This window comes from Lissotriton vulgaris, chromosome 2_1 (genome assembly GCF_964263255.1).
Source record: "Lissotriton vulgaris chromosome 2_1, aLisVul1.2, whole genome shotgun sequence".
NCBI classification, from domain to species: domain Eukaryota; kingdom Metazoa; phylum Chordata; class Amphibia; order Caudata; family Salamandridae; genus Lissotriton; species Lissotriton vulgaris.
The window spans coordinates 1,662,186,853-1,662,207,926 of NC_141687.1; positions in this window are offsets into that span (position 1 = coordinate 1,662,186,853).

The following is a 21,074-nucleotide window of genomic DNA, read 5'->3' on the forward strand; positions in this document are numbered from 1 at the left end:
GGCATGAGAGAGGGAAAGATTTTACTGTATAAATATCCTGGGACATTCTTATCACTTAGCTAGCATGAACCCCTGTGTATGCCCTACTGTTCAAAAGTATAGGCCTTGGTTAGCTTGGCCAGAGTACTGCCATTTTCTGTTAAGAAAGCAGAAAGCAGGTCTGATCAAGACTTCACCCAGCCCCACTGTCTGCGAGGCTTCTCGTCCTGTTTTAGAGCCCCCACCCAGCTTGTGTGCTAAAGGTCAACTTCCACCATATTCTTTCAACACGCAGAGGGCCACATCTTCAAACTGTGTATGAGAAAAGGAGAACGTCACCATTCAGCTATGACAAGCTGGAGTAATGGATGTGGCAACAGGTTGTACAGATTGGTACATACACACCTAAATATAATCCCTTTTTGCAGTAAAAACGCTTTTCTGTTAACCAAAGCAAATTTACGATAAACTTCAAGTCAATAAGGCATGACCTTTAGTCCAGTATAAGTGCCACGGTTCCAGGAAGGGCTGAATTTTGAACGTATAGGATGAGAAAAGGGCAGAGTAGGCCGTAAATGACGCAAATAGGGTACGTGGCATGGGATGGCGTGAGATGACGTTACCATAGACTTCTCACCGCCTTAAAACATATAAAAAGGAGGTTCACAAAGACCTCTTTGAATTACTCCTCGTAAGTGAGTTCTTCCAAAGGGTTACTTAACCACATGCGCGCTGCGCTTATTCTGCTGGTATGCTGACTTTTTAAAAAACCCATTGTTCATGACGAGCTGGGCTCGTCATCAGTGTTTGAGGAGGCTACACCATGACGAGCCCAGCTCGTCATCAGCCTCGAAGGGGTTAAGAACCCTTGTATTTGTACATATACTTTAAACTTGCTGCTTTATTTTATATTCTGTCTTATGAAATGTTGCATTTGCTATATACTCTCCTAACCTTGGTTTTTTCCTTTATTACATTTGAAGTGTTAAACTTGTAATTGCAGGATTTCTCACTTATAGGCAGATGTGAGTATTCTCAAATAATATGTACTTTGCCTTTTTGAATGAATTTTGTCACAAATGATAAATGTGTGTTAAGGTTTAGACTTACTCTCTCACTGTCAGGAAACTGTCATTCTGTAAATGATATCTGGTCCACGAGGCTATCTGAGAATGCGGAGTCCTGGACACAGAACTATGATTTTTATGCCTTTGTGTTAAAACGTCTAGAAGTTGCATCTTCTTAATAAATCTGTTAAACTTTCAGTCTCAGTTTCCACGGCTCACATATCTGTTTTCTCTATTTTTAGAGCAAGCGTTCCTGAACACCCCGGTACAAATTAAGCCGCCCCTTTTGTCCTTAGCTCACTCCTTCGCTCATCCCAGCGCTGGCTTTCTGAGCCGTTGGGCCCAGCCCCTCCCACTTCTGCCCTGTAACAAATCTTTCTCTATCAGGATTTCCAAGAATGTCGCATATCTGGGCATCCAATTAGCGTCCTCAATGGCTAATACTGTTGTGCTCCACACCTTTACTTCTCAGAGTACTGAAGCAAGATTAAGGAGTTCCAATTTTTGATTAATACAAAAGTGATAGCCTAGGGTAGCTACTAGATTCCTGCACCACATGCCATCTAAGGGAGGGTAGCCACATCCTTATTTACTGACCTACATCCAGGCCGAATAACTCAGATTCCAGTGCGAATGTGAGAAAATAGAGACAGTGAAGCAGTGGTGTTTTGTCAACCACCTCATTGTGGCATTTCTCTGTTGTCCCATAGTTGCAGAGGTCTCAAAGGAGTCTGAACCTTTACTCCTCTCCCATCACCCACATGACTCTTGCAATCTGGGACAATTTAGGGAACTCACCTCAATTTCTCTTCATATCCTTCCCTACTTTCACCAATTAGCTACAATTCACAATTTACTTTGGTACAGGTAAGAATTATTTATATTGCTAGAGAGAGCATAGATGTGTGATGCTTGGCTCCCTATTTGTCAATGGAAACACCAAGCTCTTTAAAAATGTTAAAAACACAATAATGTTTGCCAGAGATTGAACACTTCTATTATTTGCAAGTATGACACTGGTATGACACTGGTCAGGCCAAGATGCCTCGTAGGCACTCACCTTTGAGGGGTAGATTAAAAATGGAAGCCATGACTGTCACATCATGTCTAGGTTTTATAAACAATTATTTGTGGCAGCACTGGTAGTGAGGAGCCTGTGTCAGAAAAGATGGCAAAACATGCTGGGAAATCAGATCAGTAATAATGACTGAACTAGGCTTTTTAATAGTGCATGTGTAGGGATCCACAATGTTAAGTTCCTGGCGTTTGCTTCAGGACATTTGTTGCCTGCATTGCACTCATGAAATTTAAAGGATAAATTTCATGTGAACCATTGCACATTTTTATTAGCGTATATTTGATGCGCTCTGTCACATTTTATAGCATAGGAATTATTTTACTTCTATATTTGGTATACTGGATTTTAAAGGGTCGGCTATCTTAGCATTATATCACATGGTCATGAGCATGGTCTTACGAACTGCTGACATTGAAGGCAGAAACACTGAAGATTATTCCACGTTGGCTCCAAACTCTTACCAATGCCTTCTTCGTTACAAAGAACTTTTTAACAATGGCCAAATGGGATTATCACTGATTGATGCTGTGGGAAAGTAGGATCTGCTTTCATGGTTACCCCCATTTTGCTGGTGTCAGTATGGTTTCTGACAAGTCTGACCGGGATCCTGCCAATCAGAACCCAAGTCACTCAGCTTCCTCCCTAAATTGACCATGGGAAGTACTTCTGTACCTCCACAATTGGCTATTGGTGTACCCTTGTAAGTCCCTAGTATATGTAATGTAATGTAATGATGTCTTGTAAAGCGCATGAATCACCCCACATGGGGTATCTCCGCACTGTAGACCGCTGAGGAACCCGTCTTGGCTTTCCCTGTGAGATGGTCCCTACTGGGTATCTCCAAGGTGAAACCAGGCATCCCCAGCGTATGTGGGGGGCCTTTGTGGAGATGAGGCAAGCTAATGCCCAGAGTTGCCGAGTGTGATCCCTGGTTAGAGTAGGCACCGAGGCGAGAATTATCGAGTCCGCTGACCCTGGTCCACGACCCTGCCGCGTCAGGAATTGAACCCTGGTCTCGGGCCGTCCTCTGCTTCCGGGTCTGCTGCCTCTAACAGGTGAGCCACACCACGCCACTATGGTACTAAGGTACCCAGGGTATAGGTACACGAGGGGTCTCCGAGGGGTTTCCCATGGGCTGCAGCATGTATTGTGACACCCATGAGAGACCACTCAGACTGTGACTACAGGGCTGCCATTGCAGCCTGTGTGGGTTGGTGCTTGCACCTTTCACAACAGAATTAAGTTTCCTTATATCTGAGGTCACTACACTTAAAACCTATAAGTCACCTGTATGGCATACCTTTCTGTCCTGAAGGCAGGGTGCTTGGTTATGGGTGTGAGTGTGCCCCTGCATGAGCAGTCACCCCTACAAACCACAGAGTTGATTTTCTAGGCTTTTTAAGTGCGGTCAGCCTTTTTGATACATATAGTGGATATCACTCATTACGAGATGTCTAACTATATAGTGACCACACCGAACGCAGTCATGTTTGGTATCAAACATGTTGTAATGATACCCCAACACTGAGTCCAGTTTTGGAAGCATGACCCCATGTACTGGGGGGTTCCCTTAGGGTACCCCCTTGTACACACGGTTACAGCCTTTCAAGGTCTGGCAGCACGCTGACCGCAGACATGATTCTACCCTACTGCTGCTAAGCCAAGCTCGAGACACGCAGATGATGGACGGAATACAGAGCAAATCAAACATTGACATCCAGTCAATAGATCTGGGTTAAATCCAATGTTCTTTTGCTCACCAACATGCCACCCCAGATTAGACCCAGCCATATGCAAATCAGTCTTGACCCTGTGCCTCATTGGAACAGTCCAGCCCAAACTGCAAAGTCAAGTCTTCACTGGACCAGAAACAAGCATCCTGGGACCCGTTTCGGGGCATCACTCCTCATCAGCCAGGCTAGCTTGAATTCAGTGACACAGTGAGCCTGGGACCCATGTCTGGGCATACCCGGCCCACTTAGGGCGGGTAAGCAAAAGACACACAGATGATCGATGGAATGCAGAGCAAATCAAACATTCACCCCCAGTCAATAGATCTGGGAAAAATCCATAGTTCTTTTGCTCACCATGCCACCCCAGTTTAGACCCAGCGTTATGCAAATCAGTCTTGAACCTGTGCCTCATGGGAACAGTCCAGCCCGAACTGCCAAGCCAGGTCCTAACTGGTCCGGAAACAAGCACCCTGGGACCGGTTTCGGGGCATCAACCTTTATCAGCCAGGTTAGCTGGAATCTAGTGACACAGTGAGCCCTGGACCCACGTTTGGACATACCCGGAGCACTTGGGGAGAGAAAGCTAAAAACACACAGATGATGGACGGAATGCAGAGCAAATCAAACATTCATCCCTAGTCAATAGATCTGGGGTTAAGTCATTGTTCTTTTGCTCACCATGCCACCCCAGTTTCGACCCAAGCTCAAGCAGGAAAAGGTAGAACATAGGTTTCCTGTCGCAGGGAGGTGTGACCACTACCCAGACAGAACTTAATGTATTGGGCTGCGGTGGGAGCACTTGCCAGCGCCACCAGACTGCTATGAAGACACATTTGGTGCCCTCCTTGCATACTCCAGTTTGAACCAGTTAAGGGAAGCCCTTGGCTCCAGCTTTGGTGCGAAACTGGACAAAGGACCTGGGAGTATCCTCCCTGTGCTTTGGAAGCTTCCTTTGTACTTACATGGCACAAAAGCAAGCAGATCGCATGCTGGAGGTGGGCAGGAGATGCAATGCAGTGGGCACCTTGCACAACTATTGTAGTCTTGTCAGAAGTTGTGAAGGGTACTGGTAAGAAATCTTTTATGAGAATAGAGGAGAGGCAGGGGCGGTTTCTCCATGAGGGCTGTGGGGCTGCGCCCCTCTGAAAATTCTTACACATTTACAGATTAACATATAAAATAGATCGATTTATTTAGGAATACAATAGTATCTCTAAATATATTGATGTATTTAGGTCTAGGTTGTCTGTTTCAGGCTTGACCTACCTCCCTCTGAAGCAGGAGATGGAAGACAAGCAGTAAATCAACTTTCTTAACGTGACGCATGACGCAGGGCTTTCTATTTTAAAGCCCTTCATTGATATTGGGGTCTCTGGTTGTATGCACACTGTAGGCCAGTGACGCAATAAGCATCACAGTTTGGGGTGTAGGAGACTTCTTATCTTATCTTAAACAGCTAACACCCACTGACAAAGCTAATCATACTGACAGGCTTTAGGCTTATGTCAGTTGCTGTGCCATTTATCTGGATAAAATTACATCTCAGAGAGAAACCAAAATACCGGTCTGATGACACACTATGGGAATCACAGAAATTTATTTGGCATGTTCCTTTATACAGAGCACCCACTTTTTTCATCTCACTTAAAGACCTGTTTGCACATATTTCTATATGACTGGTTACAGTTAGCATCTGTGGGTGCTTCTCGAAATTGGGTTAAAGCATATTTTTCCAAAGTTAATGCTGCATGCAGTGCAAGACACTGGGCAAACATACATTTTAAAGGGCTAAAGTTGTCATGCAGAACAATTTACACATTACAGTAACTGTTGAACAAATTAATGCAAGAAAGTATGGGGTAGTTTTTAATGTGTTTAATATTTCAAGACTATACGTTCCCACTGCTTAATAAGCCTTGCTTTATCACTACATTAATTTGCTTTAAAATGCACCATTTGCCAATCTTTTTTTCATTTCTTTCTCGGGAGAGGGACTCCCGCTGAACCCCAGGTTTGTCCATAAAACTTGTTCAAAACTTGCAATATAAAAATCATGCCCAACGTTGTATGCCGCACCACTTTCAAATGTCACCAGCCGCCACTGAGGAGATGTTTGAGGAGTAGGGGCCTTATTTATGAAGGCCTTGCGCCGCCGGTGCGTCACTTTTAACATGGAAAAATGTGACGCATCCGTGGCGCAAGGCTTTCATAAATGAGGCCCTTGGTGCCTAGAGACCCTAAATTGACCTTTTGGGATTACCATTTAAGGAGACAAGGTCATACCAATTCGAAATGTGGTAAACATTTCATTTTTGCGAGAACCTCCGCAATATGGTCCATCCTTTTCTTATGGGGGAAACATGTGGGACCACACCTGGGGGACTAGAAAAATCCTCTGTGGGAACACTTTAACCATGGAAAAAATTACATTGACACTGGAACACAGGCTTAAATCTCTTGAGTCGGACTTGTCCCTTTCCTATTGTTAATGACAAAAGAACTCAGGGACTCACTTGCCCTTGATATCTTAAAGCGTTATACATAATCCTTGCAATTTAGCATAGTCCATGTGGATGTTTGGTGTTCAAATGGACCTCTGTTGTTAAAACTCTTAGAGGCCTCCATATGTACAATAACTCTTGTGTGTGGCTAGACATAATGCCTGGAGTGGGCAGGGGGGGTATGTATGTTTTTTTTACAGGAAGCTGGAGATTCTAGCGTATTAAAAAAAAATGGCCCCTATTTGCAAAGGCATTTTTGGCTATTAACGTATGTTTACAGTCAAAAGAACCTCATTTACACCAGCCAGGAATCCACAAAAGGATTCTTGGCAGGTGTAAATTGATTTACAACTGCGGATTTCTCTGCACAAGTGTGGCAAAATATGCAGTGGTAACTTCCATGCAGCAGGTTAGCGTTGCAAGTTAGCTAAAAAGTACTTAGGGAACAGCATCCTCTTCCTGTCATTGGAAATACACATTTTTGGTGAGTGCACACTCCAATGAGGTTTAAGCCCTTGATACCCCAATTTGTACATAGGTTGAAGATGAGGTAGGAGTGTCTTTCCTTTCAATAATAGATCATAGTCACATCCATTTTTATGTGACATTCACTTTTTATTTGAAGGTAAGTGTATTTGATGTGGAAATTAAAGTTTAGAAAACAGTCAACACATGTTTCACCCCCTCAGGCTGCTGAGCCTGGGACTTTCTCAAGGCTGTGAGAATCAAAAGACAAAGGACAATGAAATAGTTAAGAATTTGGATTCATTGTGCCAGAATGACCATCATCAAAAGTGAAAGTTAAAGGGAACCCAATTCTCCTTGTGCAATGAAGAGAGTAGAATTCTCCATCTATGATTCCAGAGATAACAGTGAGTGCATGTGAGAAGCTGGCCTGGTATATGATGTCCACTAATGGTCCAGGAAAAGCATGGCTTGGCATTTCGGGCTGGACTGTTCCCATGAGGCACAGGGTCAGACTGATTTGCATATGGTCATGTCTGAACTGGGGTGGCAGAGTGGGCTAAAGAACGGTGATGGATTAAACCCAGATCTGTTGAATGGGTGTGAGTGTTTGATTGGTTCAGATGCTCCGTCCATCACCACCCCCTTTTGTACCACTAATGTAAGTAGGCACCTTGCACCAGTCCAGACAGCTCTTATGGTGATTTGAGAGGTCTTAGACAACCTTATGAAGTTCTCTAAGTGGTAGCTGTGAAGAGCTGCCTTCCGGCTGAGTCTAGGAGGAGTGTAAAGCAGCTTGTTTCACCAGAATGCAATCTTATAGTATTGATTACGTGAAAAGAACCATACCAAGAATTTATAAAAATATGTATTTATTATATAATACTCTCTAGTACGTTCCAATATCTCCAACACAGAGATAAACACAATGCACACAATACTTTAGCAAAGAAACACAGTTCTAAAGTTTAAGGACCCTTCCCAGTGGACCCTGAAGAAACGACATGGAAGACAGAAGGTTGGAGAGTTTCCACACCCGTGGATACGCTAGTACCCACGTTACTTATACCAGGGAAGCCGGGTGCATACATGTGAAGTGGTGTCGGAAACCGCTGTCAAACTCAATGAAGCACTTCTGGAGAGTGCCACTGTGGAGAAAGGTAGAAATGTCCAATGGAACCCAAGGCTGGATTCTTGATGAGAGGTACCTGCAAGCAGAGGGGACAGAGTCTATGTCACTCGGGGGTGACCAGGAGACAATTGCCCTCCGATGTCTGGTGCTGCCGGTTGGATGGCGAGGACCTTGCCTATGCATCTGTGAGGACCAGGAGCCGTGCACAAGCTGTCTCATGAAGGATGATGAGTGCTGAAGGGTCGGTGTCTGGTGGGAGCACCAACAAGCCTTTGCAAAGGCAAGCCACGCAGGAATCAAAGAAGGAGCAGCGTCGGGACAAGCAAGGTCCAAGGAACTTACCATCAGCAGAGGATCATGGCAGACCCTGAGTAATCACGGGCGCCCACAAGAAACAAGTATGACCCTCAAGTGAACCCACATGCCGCAGGCACTGGAGTCGCGAGAGGACCTCAAGCAGCTCACCAAAAGGCCACGATGCGGTGTGGCTGAACATTCTGGTCACTGGAGGTGCTCAAGGTTGGGGCTACTTGGAGCTCAAAGATCTCTTGAAAGGGAGCCAACAAGCCTTTACAACTGCAAGTTGAACGCGATGCACAGGGCTACAGTTATTGCAGCCCCCACCAGGGATAATGGCCTTAAACTTGGTGAGAGGGCAGGGCAGCCGTCGAGAGCTGTGGAAAACCACCACCTGTGTTACAGAGCCCACAGAGTCTCAATCAATCAATCAATCACTAAAATGTATATAGTGCGCTACTCAACCGTGAGGGTCTCAAGGCGCTTGGGGGGGAGGGGTCGCTACTGCTCGAACAGCCAGGTCTTGAGTTGTTTCCTGAAAGCGAGATGGTTCGGGGTCAGGCGAGTGGGGAGGGAGTTCCTTGTCTTGGCTGCCAGGTAGGAGAAGGATCTTCCTCCGACGGTGGATTTCCGAAATTGCGGCACGGAGGCGAGGGCGAGGCTGGCGGATCGGAGCTGGCGGGTGGGTGTGTAGAAAGTGAGGCGGCTGAAATTCAATGAAAGGCACAGAAACAATCTAAGTACAGAGGGAAAAACAAGTACAGAATCTATCGCATAGACTATCTAATTACAGAAGAAAATAAGCAGGTACAGTCACGAGATACCAAATGGGGGCAACAGCGGGGAGAGATAGAAGCGAGCAGCAGTGAGGGGCGCCGAGGCAGGGATGCGCTACAGCTGGTGAACCGTGCGGCGTGGGGGGTGTCCTAGGACAGTCTGAAGGAGCTCAGGATCTGCAGTCCGGTGCTTGCAAATGCAGGGGAGTGACTCCTTCACTCCAAGGGAGATTTCTTCAAGTGTCTTTGATGCTTCATAGGCCTTGGCAGGTTCCTGTATGATGCACAGGCACAGACAATGCAGCAGACTGGAAGGGGGATGAAGTCAGGCCCAAACGAAGTCCAGAGTGCCCAGACGGTAGAAGTGCAGTGGTGTCTGATCTAAATCTTATCCCACAACAAATCTAGGAACCTACACCCTGGTAAGCCCTTAAGTACCCTCGGGAAAGGGTTAAGAAGATTCAGGGGGGGGTCTGGACAGGGGGAGGTTACTCCCTTGTTCTTTTTCCAATTTCATGCCAGAGCGGGAGCCAATGGCTCCCAGGACTGGTTTGAGCTAAACTATGCACAGGAACACCAAATGTGCCCTTCATGCAGACTTTCTGGAACTAGCAAGCACCCCACCTGGTCCCAATACAATAAATCCTGTCTGGGAGGTGGTCACCATTGGACGGACCACAGCTGCGTTCACTTCAACTACAAAAATCTCACGACCCACAACCCCCCCAACCCATTCCCCGAAGAAATTGGAACAAAATCACCACCGACCAGCTCTTCACATCGCTTCAACAAAACCCCCCTGCCAATTCATCGGACCCTAACCAAGCAGCCACCAACCTCACACAGTGGATCACCCACAGCGCTGATGAACTAGCACCCCTGAAAAACCATCTAATCAAGCAAGGCAGCAATAAAGGCCCCTGGTTCAACGATGACCTTAAAAAATCCAAGAAGTTCTGTCGTGCTCTTGAGAAAACCTGGAGAAAAAACCCAACCACTGACAACCTAGCCACCTTCAAGAACGCCACCCTCAAACACCATCGACTGATCCGATCCACCAAGAAATCTGCATTCAAGGATCGACTTGACAACAATGCCCAAAACAGCAAGGAACTATTCAACATCGTCAAAGAATTCACTAACCCCACCGCCGGCACAAACGACATTTCTCCCTCCCAAGACCTCTGCGACTCTCTATCCTCATTCTTCCACAACAAAATCGACGAAATACATAACAGCTATTACAACCAATCCGACGACATGCCAACTCCACCCATTTCCGAACCAACACCGCCCTCTAACATCCTTTACGCCTGGAACGCAATCACCACCGAAGACACCGTTCGCCTGATGAACTCCATCCACTCAGGATCGCCAACCGACCCATGCCCCCACCACATTTTCAACAAAGCAGACTCCATCATCGCACCCTACCTCCGCGATGTCATCAACTGCTCCCTCAACTCCGCTACCTTCCCGGAAATCTGGAAACATGCCAAACTCAGGGCCCTTCTCAAGAAACCCACAGCAGACCCCTCCGAACTTAAGAACTACCGCCCCATCTCTCTCCTCCCATTCCCTGCCAAAGTCATTGAGAAAGCCGTCAATAATCAGCTCGCCGCCTTCCTCGAATCCAACAAATCCCTCGACCCTTCACAATCCGGCTTCCAAGCCAAACACAGCACCAAAACCGCCCTCATCGCAGCAACAGACGACATCCGAACACTACTGGACAACGGAGAAACAGTTGCCCTCATCTTACTTGACCTCTCCGCAGCCTTCGACACAGTCTGTCATAACACCCTAATACAACGCCTCAACAAAATCGGAATACAAGGAATTGCTTTGGACTGGATCATCTCATTCCTCGCCGGAAGAACCCAGAGAGTATGCCTTCCCCCCTTCAAATCAGAAGCCAAAGAAGTCATCTGTGGCGTACCACAAGGATCATCACTCAGTCCCACCCTCTTCAACGTCTACATGAGTCCCCTCGCATCCATCGCGCGCCAGCACAACCTCAACATCATCTCCTACGCAGACGACACCCAGCTGATCCTCTCCCTCACCAAAGACCCGAACACAGCCAAAACCAACCTACACGATGGAATGAAAGAAGTAGCCGAGTGGATGAAGAACAGCCGTTTAAAACTGAATTCGGACAAAACGTAAGTCCTCATCTTAGGGTCATCCCCCTCGGCTTGGGACGACTCTTGGTGGCCACCAGCCCTGGGAACCGCACCCATTCCAGCGGATCACGCATGTAACCTGGGCTTCATCCTGGACTCCTCCCTCTCGATGACCATACAAGCCAATGCCGTCACATCATCCTGCTTCAACATCCTACGCATGCTCAAAAAAGACTTCCGCTGGATCCCCACTGAAACAAGAAAGGCGGTCACCCACGCACTGGTCACCAGCCGACTGGATTACGGAAACACCCTTTACGCCGGAACCACAGCCAAACTACAGAAAAAACTCCAACACATCCAAAACCCATCAGCAAGACTTGTATTGGACACCCCTCGACAAGCTCACATTTCCGGTCACCTGAAAGATCTCCACTGGCTCCCCGTCAACAAGAGGATAACGTTCTGTCTCCTCACCCACGCACACAAAGCCCTCTATGACCTAGGACCCGAATGCCTCAACACGAGACTGTCCTTCTACACCCCCACCCGCCAACTACATTCATCCAAGCAAGCCCTCGCCGCCATTCCACGCATCCACAGATCCACCATGGGGGGAAGATCCTTCTCCTACCTAGCGGCCAAGACCTGGAATTCTCTCCCCACCCACCTCCGCCTAACTCAGAACCACCTCTCCTTCAGAAAGCAATTAAAAACTTGGATATTCGATAAGTAAATACTCCCTCCTCCTCAAGCGCCTTGAGACCCTCTGGGTGAGTAGTGCGCTATATACATTTTTGAACTTGATGCCCATTGTTCTGCCTTTCCCTGCTCAAGCTTTGCCCAGCAGCAGGAGGGCAGAAACCTGTCTCTGGTCGGCAGCAACCATTTTGTGCTGTCCGGGAGCCGGAAGACGGGTTCCAGGAACACTGAGAGCCTAACAGAGGGCTCTTCCAGTGCTTGGAATCATACCTCCCACACCGTTAACAGTGGGGCGATATGATTCCAACATGTTTGATACCAAACATGATAGGATCCGTTGCAGCTGATTTCGAGATGGCCACGGGTAAATAAACGGTGCCCCTCTATATGGTATATGGTTGCTTCACTGACAACCCAGGAGAATGGACTCCATAGGCTGTAGGGGTGCCCTGCTCAGGCAGAGGCACCCACTCATTTAGAACCAAGCACCCTACCTTCAGGATTGTAAAGGCCTGCTATTGGGGTGACTTATAGTTTTTAAGTGCAGTGACCCTTAGATATAGTAAACCTATATCTTTAGTAAGTGATGCAAGCACCAACTTACACAGGCAGCATTGGCAGGCCAGTGGTTCCATATTGAATGGTCTGTCATGGGTACCATAATACATGCTTCAGCCCATGAGAGACCTCTGGGGTACTTATGCCCTGGGTACATGGCTACCATATACTAGGGACTGACAAGTGTATCCCAGTATTCAACCTGGGTTTAAATAAGTACTAAACACAACAGTTTAAGGAGAAAGAAGATAGACTGGGGTCCTGAATAGAAGGATCCCAGTCAGACTGGTCAAAAACAGCATCACATCAAGCAAAAAGTGGGGGGTCACCATAGAAGCAGATCCTACTTTCCTACAGTGCATTAGAAGATTTTGAGTTAATACCATAGGGGAGAAAGAGTGGGAACCATGATAATCAGACTAAATAAAGGAATAAATTGTAGTTGATAGGAAAAGTATAAGGTGCTGGCCTGGCTCAATGTGCATTATTAGTTCGAACTGAAAGTAAAGATAGAGTTTAGAGATGGTGAAGTTGAGAGAAAGGAATGAGCTGGTCTCATACTTTACTGAAATTAATAGCGATGGTGTGTATTAGTTGTCAGATCAGTGAGTATTCCATTTATTCCAAAGAACTCTATGGGCAAAATGTCGAATAAACAGTAAGCCTTAATGTCAAAGGCATACCTATGAGAAAAAGAAAGTAATTCCCTTCACGTCTTCAGTCTGTTAGTAGTTTCGTCCACAAAGGCGGGGGGCCGTTGTGGAGATTAAGTGGAGATTAAGCAAGCTTAATGCCCAGAGTTGCAGAGTGTGAACCCATGATTAGGTCAGGCACCGAAGCGACAATTATCGAGTCCGTGGACATTTGAGCTCAAGACCCTGCCGTGTCGGGAATTGAACCCTGGTCCCGGGTCTGACCTCTGCTTCAGGGTCTGACTGCTCTAACCAGTGAGCCACACTTCTCCACTTCAAAGCGGTGGATCTGTACAAGGTTGTGTTTATTGCAACCTCTGAGTTTTAACTTTAATTTTGTTTTTGAGTGTGCACAATTTGGTCACTTCATTTAATGAAGTAGCAAAAATAGAAATTCATAGGTCCTGAAGAGAGCCGAGGACTATCTGTCCAATAGGCTGAAGCATGTCGCCCTTACCAGAATCAGTTATTTTTTAAAACTCCTTCTTGTACTGTTTTTATTAAGGATTGTAGGAGATATCTAAAATAAAGATTGTTTCTCTCTTATCACTCCTTTTTTATCTCTGCACTTTACACCTTTGCACTGCACTTTTTCTCATTCTTTGGGATACCATTTGTGATCAATACTCTTGTATAGCAAGAGATTCCAATAATTCTTTTCTCTGGTCCTCCTTCTTGACACACTTGAGATCCATTCGACAGAGATAACCTCTATGATCAAGAGGTATAGTGGTTGGCTGGCAGGATACCCAGATGATGATACTGATCAACAAGGTAATTGATGGGAATCCGATTTCTCATTGAGGGTCTTTCCAATTCCTACTCTCTTTTCAACTTTTACAAGTAAGCATACAGAACTCCTTTTTTCACTCCTTTGTTGGGTCCCCCTTTTTTGTACACGCAAGTTGTAGTTAGTCGTTTTATTTGGTAAAGTTACTCCAGCCAATGGCTAGAGCAAATTTCCTTCTATAAGGAGGAGAGGACCTGCTCATCCCCAGATTTGTTAGAGTGTTAAGAACGGGCTTTCTAATAAAAAAAAATTCCTCCCACCCAGTGCGGAAATCTATGGCATGTAGATTTCCGCACAAGGGGAAAAGAAGCCCTTGGGAAATCAATCATGACATTCTCAGTTGTATGCATGGAAAACTACAATCAGTGCATACTTCAAATACTTGTAAACTGAAATAAAAAACATAAAAAATATGTTCAGGTGGAGATGTAAATCCATGCCTGAAAAATATCTGATGTGGACCATACATTACAGGTTTATACGCTGAATGGAGCTCCTCCTTTTGGTCCAAATAATGTAATATTGGGTATTTAACATAAAAAAGAAAACAACCCTGGAGCTTGGCCATGTTAAATAAAAAAACAAATGACGCATGTGCTGTGCATGAATCTGCGGACATGCATCGTATGATTAAATGCAACAATTTAATTTTATTTAGGTTAGGTGAAAATGCCTGCACTTAAGATTTAATTTTTCACAACTGGTGCACCAGTATTTGATTGTCTTTTCTTGTTCAAGCTCTGTGTGAGAGAAAAGATTAAAATACAAATAGAGAATAAATATTTCAGAATGGAACGATGGATTAGAATGAGGGAGACAGCAAATAAAAGTGAGATAGAGCTGTAGTAGTGGCAGTGTGAGTGCTGTAAAGGAGACTGATAGAGAATGATTAGGAACTATTATTATTGGTGGAGACTATTTAGATGTACTCCAGGTACATAGTGAATTGTTTTCTGCTATTTACCTGGCCTTTGGGCTAAAAAGTCGAGTTTTTTTACTATTTGGCTGGCAGCATTTAAAATAGCAGAGAAACATCACTAGTTACCTGGCCACTAGCTAAATAGTAGAGATGCTACACAGTTTGGCCAGCGGACATGCAAATAGCAAGGCAACAACTATTTATCCAGCTGGTGGCTAAAGCAGAAATGATGTACTGTTTGGCCAGCAACCATACAAACAGTAAAGAACCTTTACTATGTCCCTGACTTGGGGCTAAATAGCAGACATTATGTAATGTTTGGTCGGTGGTCAAGGATATACGGATGGTACTTCAATATTCATCTAGCTAATGGCTAAATGACAAACAGCATGCACTATTTGTTCAGCAGCCATGAAAATGGCCAAGAAACGTCACTCTTTACCTGGTTGCTGGCAAAGTAGCAGAAATTATGGGCGATATGGCTGTTGGCTTCATAAATTGCAAAGAAGTTTCACTATTTATCCAGCAGCAGGGTAAACACCAGATAGTATGTACTATTTGGATGGCAGCCTTGGAAATCACAAAGAAACTTCATTATTTTCCTGTCCCACTGACTAAGTAGCAGCATTTATATATTGTCTGGCCAGCAGCTGTGCTAATAGTGAATACACTTCAGTATTTTTCTATTTTTTATTCTTTTTATTGTTAACAAAACAACAGCACAGATTTCCATTATTACAATTAACACATCAAAGTAGTCAGTAATGTGGTACATACAGTTTAGCATTGTCATATTAATTCTGTTCCGGCCGGCATCCACTAGAACATTAGGGGTCTGACTCCACCAGGGACAGTTACGACGGTAGCTCGAGCGGCTCACAGATGTTCTCTCTATATGTATTCCATTTCCCCCATACTTGCATCCATTTCTTAGGGCATCCCCTTGATGCATACACTGTTTTCTCCCTAAACATGCACCAATCCATATCCTCTTCCCACTCCCTCAGGGTTGGAACTGTCTGCACTCCCCACGTTCTAGCAATGTTTCTCTTGGCAACCATCAAACCCAGCGTCACCCATGTTTTCTCCCTGTTCCTCAAGTCCGTTGGTTCCCATATGTGTAATAAGCACTGTTTGGCATCCGCTATCACTGGTTCTCCCATAGCTTCCCTCATACATGAGGTGACTCTGCTCCAGGATCTGCTGATATGAAGGCTTTCTCATATTATTTGAAAAAATGTGCCGTCTTGGCCACATAATCTTCTACAGCTAGACTACCGCTATATTCCATTTTTACAAATGCCGGCCCTGTCACGTAGATTCTATGCAATATTTTTAGCTGTACCAGTTTTAATTTAGAGGATATTGCCCCTTCCCTTGGAGATGCTAGTGCCTCCATCCACTCCTCTTCTTCCAAGTCGCTTTCCCATTTTGCACGAAGTTGTGGAAGTGGGCCAGGTTAGTGATTTATCAGCTTTGAATATGTTTGGAAAATGGCCTTCTGGGGAATGTATCCATCAAGGAGTCTATCTACGAGGGGTGAGGACTCAGGAGGGGTTTCTCCCCTTTGGATCGCTGCTTGGAGCGGTGCCGGAACTGTATAGCGGAACTGCTCGGTGTCGGCTAACTCGTAATTCTGCTGGAGGGCCGAGAAAGGTACCAGCCCTCCCTTAACCCAAAGGTCACCCACCGTGAGATCCCTATAGTATCCCATTTTTCAAATCCCTTCACTCTCCAGAGGGAACCCAGTTTTTCAGGAGCCCATACTGGGGTTGCCTGGGTTACAGTCTTTGCCAATCCCATGCTCTTATGCACCAAGTGCCACACCTGTACAGAGTGTTTTATGGGACCCGTCACGTGAAATTTCTTGGGCTTTGAATACAACGCCTGTGTGTGATTGCTACTGTGTACTAACCATCTGTCCATGGCATATCGCGGATCATTCTGGGGCTGATATATACTGTGATTGATGGGCACTAGTTGTGCTGCCCAGTAGTACTTTTTGATATCTGGTAACCCAATTACCTTGTCATACTAGCGTTTTACAAGTTTCGGGAATGAGATTTGAAGCGGGCTATTCCCTCAGAGCAATGTTCTTTGTGCAGCTTCCACTAATTGAAAGTAGGATGCAGGGGCAAGGGCAGGTGAGTTCTGGAGAATATACAGAAACTGCAGCAGTGACATCATTTTAAAAAGTGCAGTTCTACCCAAAAGCGACAGCGGAAGAGCCTTCCAGTGTCAGCGGGCTTGATAAATCTCGCCTCGGTGCCTCTCTAACCATGGGTCCCACGCTGCAACTCTGGGCAATTACTTGCTTAATCTCCACAACGGCCCCCTCGCTGACGGGGATGCCTGGCTTCACCTTGGGGATACCATCTCACAGGGAAAGCCAGAACGGGTTCCCCAGCGGCACACAGCGCCAAGAAACCCCGGGGTGAACGTGCGCTCTACAAATTCATACTAACATAACATAAAATTACATCGCTCCTCAGCCATTGTAGCGGTGCTAACAAGTTAGAGGTATAAAACAAATTGGGGCCCATAGTTATAAAAATCCCCAGATATTTAAATCCCCCAGTAACTATCGTAATTTGATACTTTTTTGGCAGGGTTGGTGGTTGGCACTTTAATACAAAAATAAGCAATTTTGACCAATTGATAGTGTAACCGGAGTATGTACCAAAGTTAGTAAAAATATTAAGTACCCTATGTAGGGACCTCTTTGGGGAGGCCAGGTATGACAGCATGAAACCGGACTGATCGGGATGAACCAACTCGGGTATAACCCAGACCAGTGGGGTGGCAAGTAATTTAGCTAGAATTTTGGCCTCTGCATTTAGCAGTGATATGGGTCGATACAATGTGAAACTAGTTTTGGGTTTACCATCTTTGTGTAGGACTACCAATGTGGCTATTCTTTGGTCCTGCGGAAGAAGGCCCTTCTCAAGACAAATACTCTTCAGTATTCACTGCCCGCTGTCTAAATAGCAGAGAAGACGCACAATTTGGCCAGTAGCCGTGTAAATGGCAGAGAAACTTCATTATTAATCTATCTGCTGTCTTAACAGCTGGAATTATACATTAATTTGCCTAACACAGATTTCAATAGGTGCTTACAATCAAGTAGAACTGAAAACATGAAGTAAACATAATTGGCACCCATCTCCTTATACAATTTTGTGCTAAAACTCGCTTAAATTCAATTTTCACCTGAAAAGCACAAACTAATAAATCTAAATGTCCCAATAGCAATTAAAGACAATGTTTGAATATTTCCACGTTAGTGTGGACATAGCACAGAAATCCACTCCATTATACCACGGCTTACACCACAGCGACTTGGGATGCCCATTTTGGAGCTGTCACATGCTTCACAAATCCTCTTGCTCCTTTAGGTTTACCTGAAGAGCTGGCTAATGATAAAGACTATTCAATCCTTTGGAAGACTAGGTGAAGTTGTTGACTCTTGTACAGCTATATACTCACTCATACTCACCAAGTCACAGGAATGTATAACACCAGATATAGTATTACCAAAAGGCTACATGTTATCAGAACATCTTTTTTTCTACATTTAGTTTTCATGCACCATATCAGTGCATTTTTAAAATAATTTTTGGGTTTTATTATACAAAGCAGACAAAAAACCTGAAATTAGTGATTTGTAAAAGCTAAGTACAGAACAGGAAACGTTGTATCCCAGTGACATGGTGCCATCTGATGTTTAGGGAGAGCTTTTGTAAAATTGAAAGAATTTCATTGGGCCCATTATGCAGGTCACCAACTCATTATACTTGACAGGCTTCATTCCAGTCTAATGGCAGGAGGAACAAAAACTACAGATCCTAATAAAAATGAATATATGTACCTAGCCAATGTCAATTAAGTCAATGTTTTTGTCTGATTCCTTCGTAGCTATGTCCTGCAAGTAAATAATTAGTATGACAAAATGACTATGTGACTATGTGATAATGACATTGGTACCCAATTCTAACTGACCTCTTTAAAAAGTAGTGTGAAATGCGAATTTGCGTTTTTTTTCTTTTGCGTGTTCGCAGGGCTTTTTGCGTGTTCGCGGGAGGCTTGCAGTGCATCGACCGCCAACTTACCCATTTTTTTTTTTTGAAATATATTTTTATTGCAGGAATTAGTAAATCGTTACAGTATCGACCAGCTTTGTATCATAGGCAGTATCAACAGTATAAAACCCCTTGGCCCCCCACCTTCAATCTCAAACACAGCCATCCGGCCCACAACCCTGGGGTCGGGCGGCGAAAAAACAGAGGGGGGTCCGTAGGATGCTTGAGCTGGTCCGGATGATACACTGTCCGTCATCTGCTTTTCTAAACAAGCCTATAAACCCAAAAGAAAGGAAAGAAAACCCCCACCCACAAAAATACTAAGCAAAGAAACCCCACCCCACCCCACCACCAGCGCTAGGGAACCACCTATATAGGATCTGCCTTGGGACCCACGGGGAAAGCAATAGGACCATCAGTACAATCGTTTACTGGGACTCGGGGCGAGTCGCTTCTTCACTTTCCGAGTCGCTGGGGGCACAATAATCCCTGAGGGCCTGAACCAACATTTCCCATTCCAACACGGCCTCCTGCGCCTTCTCATTACGCCGCCTCCAAGCTAGTTGATACCTCAGCGCGCTCTCCCCCGCCGCCCATTTCAAAAGCTCACTGTGCCATCTGCTGCCTGTCGGACCAACCCGTGCCTTCCAGTTCCTGGTCACCTCTCGCTTAGCCAGGAGGAGCCCTAGGTCGATAAATTTACTAGAAATTTTATTTCTGGGGGTATGGGGGAACCAGTGCAGGAGCCCCACCGCCGCATCGAATGACAAGGCTCTCCCCGTCACCTCCTCCAGGGTCGTCTCTACTTCCCGCCAGTAAGATGACAGACCTGGACAGGCCCATAACATATGTAGGAGGTCCGCTTCCGGCGCCGGACACCTAGGGCATGCCGCCGAATTCGTGGCAAAATATCGCCGGATTTTCACCGGAGTTAGGTACGCTCTATGGAGAACGTAATAGTGCACCAGCTGGAAACGGGCGTTGCGAGTGCCCTTCCAGGCTCGTCTCACCAACTGGGACCAAGTCGTCTCTGGGATCTCCCTACCAATGTCCTCCTCCCAGCGGTGTCTGAGAGTGGTGAGAGGGGCTAACCCTTCGTTGATCAACCTGCCGTAGAGGCAAGTGACCGCCTTCACCGTGCCCGCCGACATCATCACATACTGGCACACCTGAGATAAGGGGGGTTCCTCCTGCCCGTTCCTCCAGTGGGCCTGGATCGCTCTCGTAATGGCCGAGTGTAGCAGAAAGTCACCACGGGGGATCTCGAAGCGGTCAATAAGATCTTGAAAGGACAAGAGCGCTCCGTCCTCGTATAAATCCCCAACCAGCTGTAAACCGGCATCCTCCCAGGCCGCCAAGCGCGACCAATCCCCGCCGTGGGGGAGGGCCGTCAACATCCCCAACGGTATTTCAGGCGCGTATGGGATCCTCAATTGGCCCCGGGCGTGGGCCCGGTTCCAACACAGGCGGATAGTCCGCTCCTCCATCGACAAGTCCCGAAGGGCCAGTCGCTGTCGCAGCGCTATAAAGGATAGAACATGCCTGGCCATGCCCGTTCCCCTCCCATCCTCCGGGCCCCGGAATTCCCTGGCGACCTCCTGGGTGAAGGTCTGGAGCTGTGCCGCCAGATAGTACTTTTCGAAGTCCGGCACCGCGAGCCCCCCCTCCTCTTTCGGTCTCATCAGGGTCTTGAGGGCCACCCGCCGGCGGCCCGATCCCCAGAGGAATCCGACCACCATGGAGCGTAGCAGTTGAAACGTGGCCGGTGGGACCCAGATCGGTAGAGTCCGGAAATAGTACAATAGCCGAGGGAGCGCCACCATTTTAAGCAGGGCGATCCGTCCCGCCACCGAAAGCGGCAGCGTGGCCCAAAAGGCCATGCAGCCTCGGAGTGCCCGAATGCTGCGGGCAATGTTCCCATCTAGGAGGTCAGGTTGGTCGTGATAGACAAACACCCCAAGGTACTTAAAGCAGTCGGGTTCCCACCTAATCTCCCTACTTAGAGCAGGGGCAGGAGTGCCCCTGCGCACCGTAAAAAGACAGGTCTTGGGCCAATTCACACGGAGCCCCGAGACCTCCCCGAACTCTGTAAGCGCCTCCGCCGCTCCACGTAAAGCGTCGATCGGGTCCTCCAGGAAGAGCAACAGGTCATCCGCATACAGTGAAACATAATGCGGGTC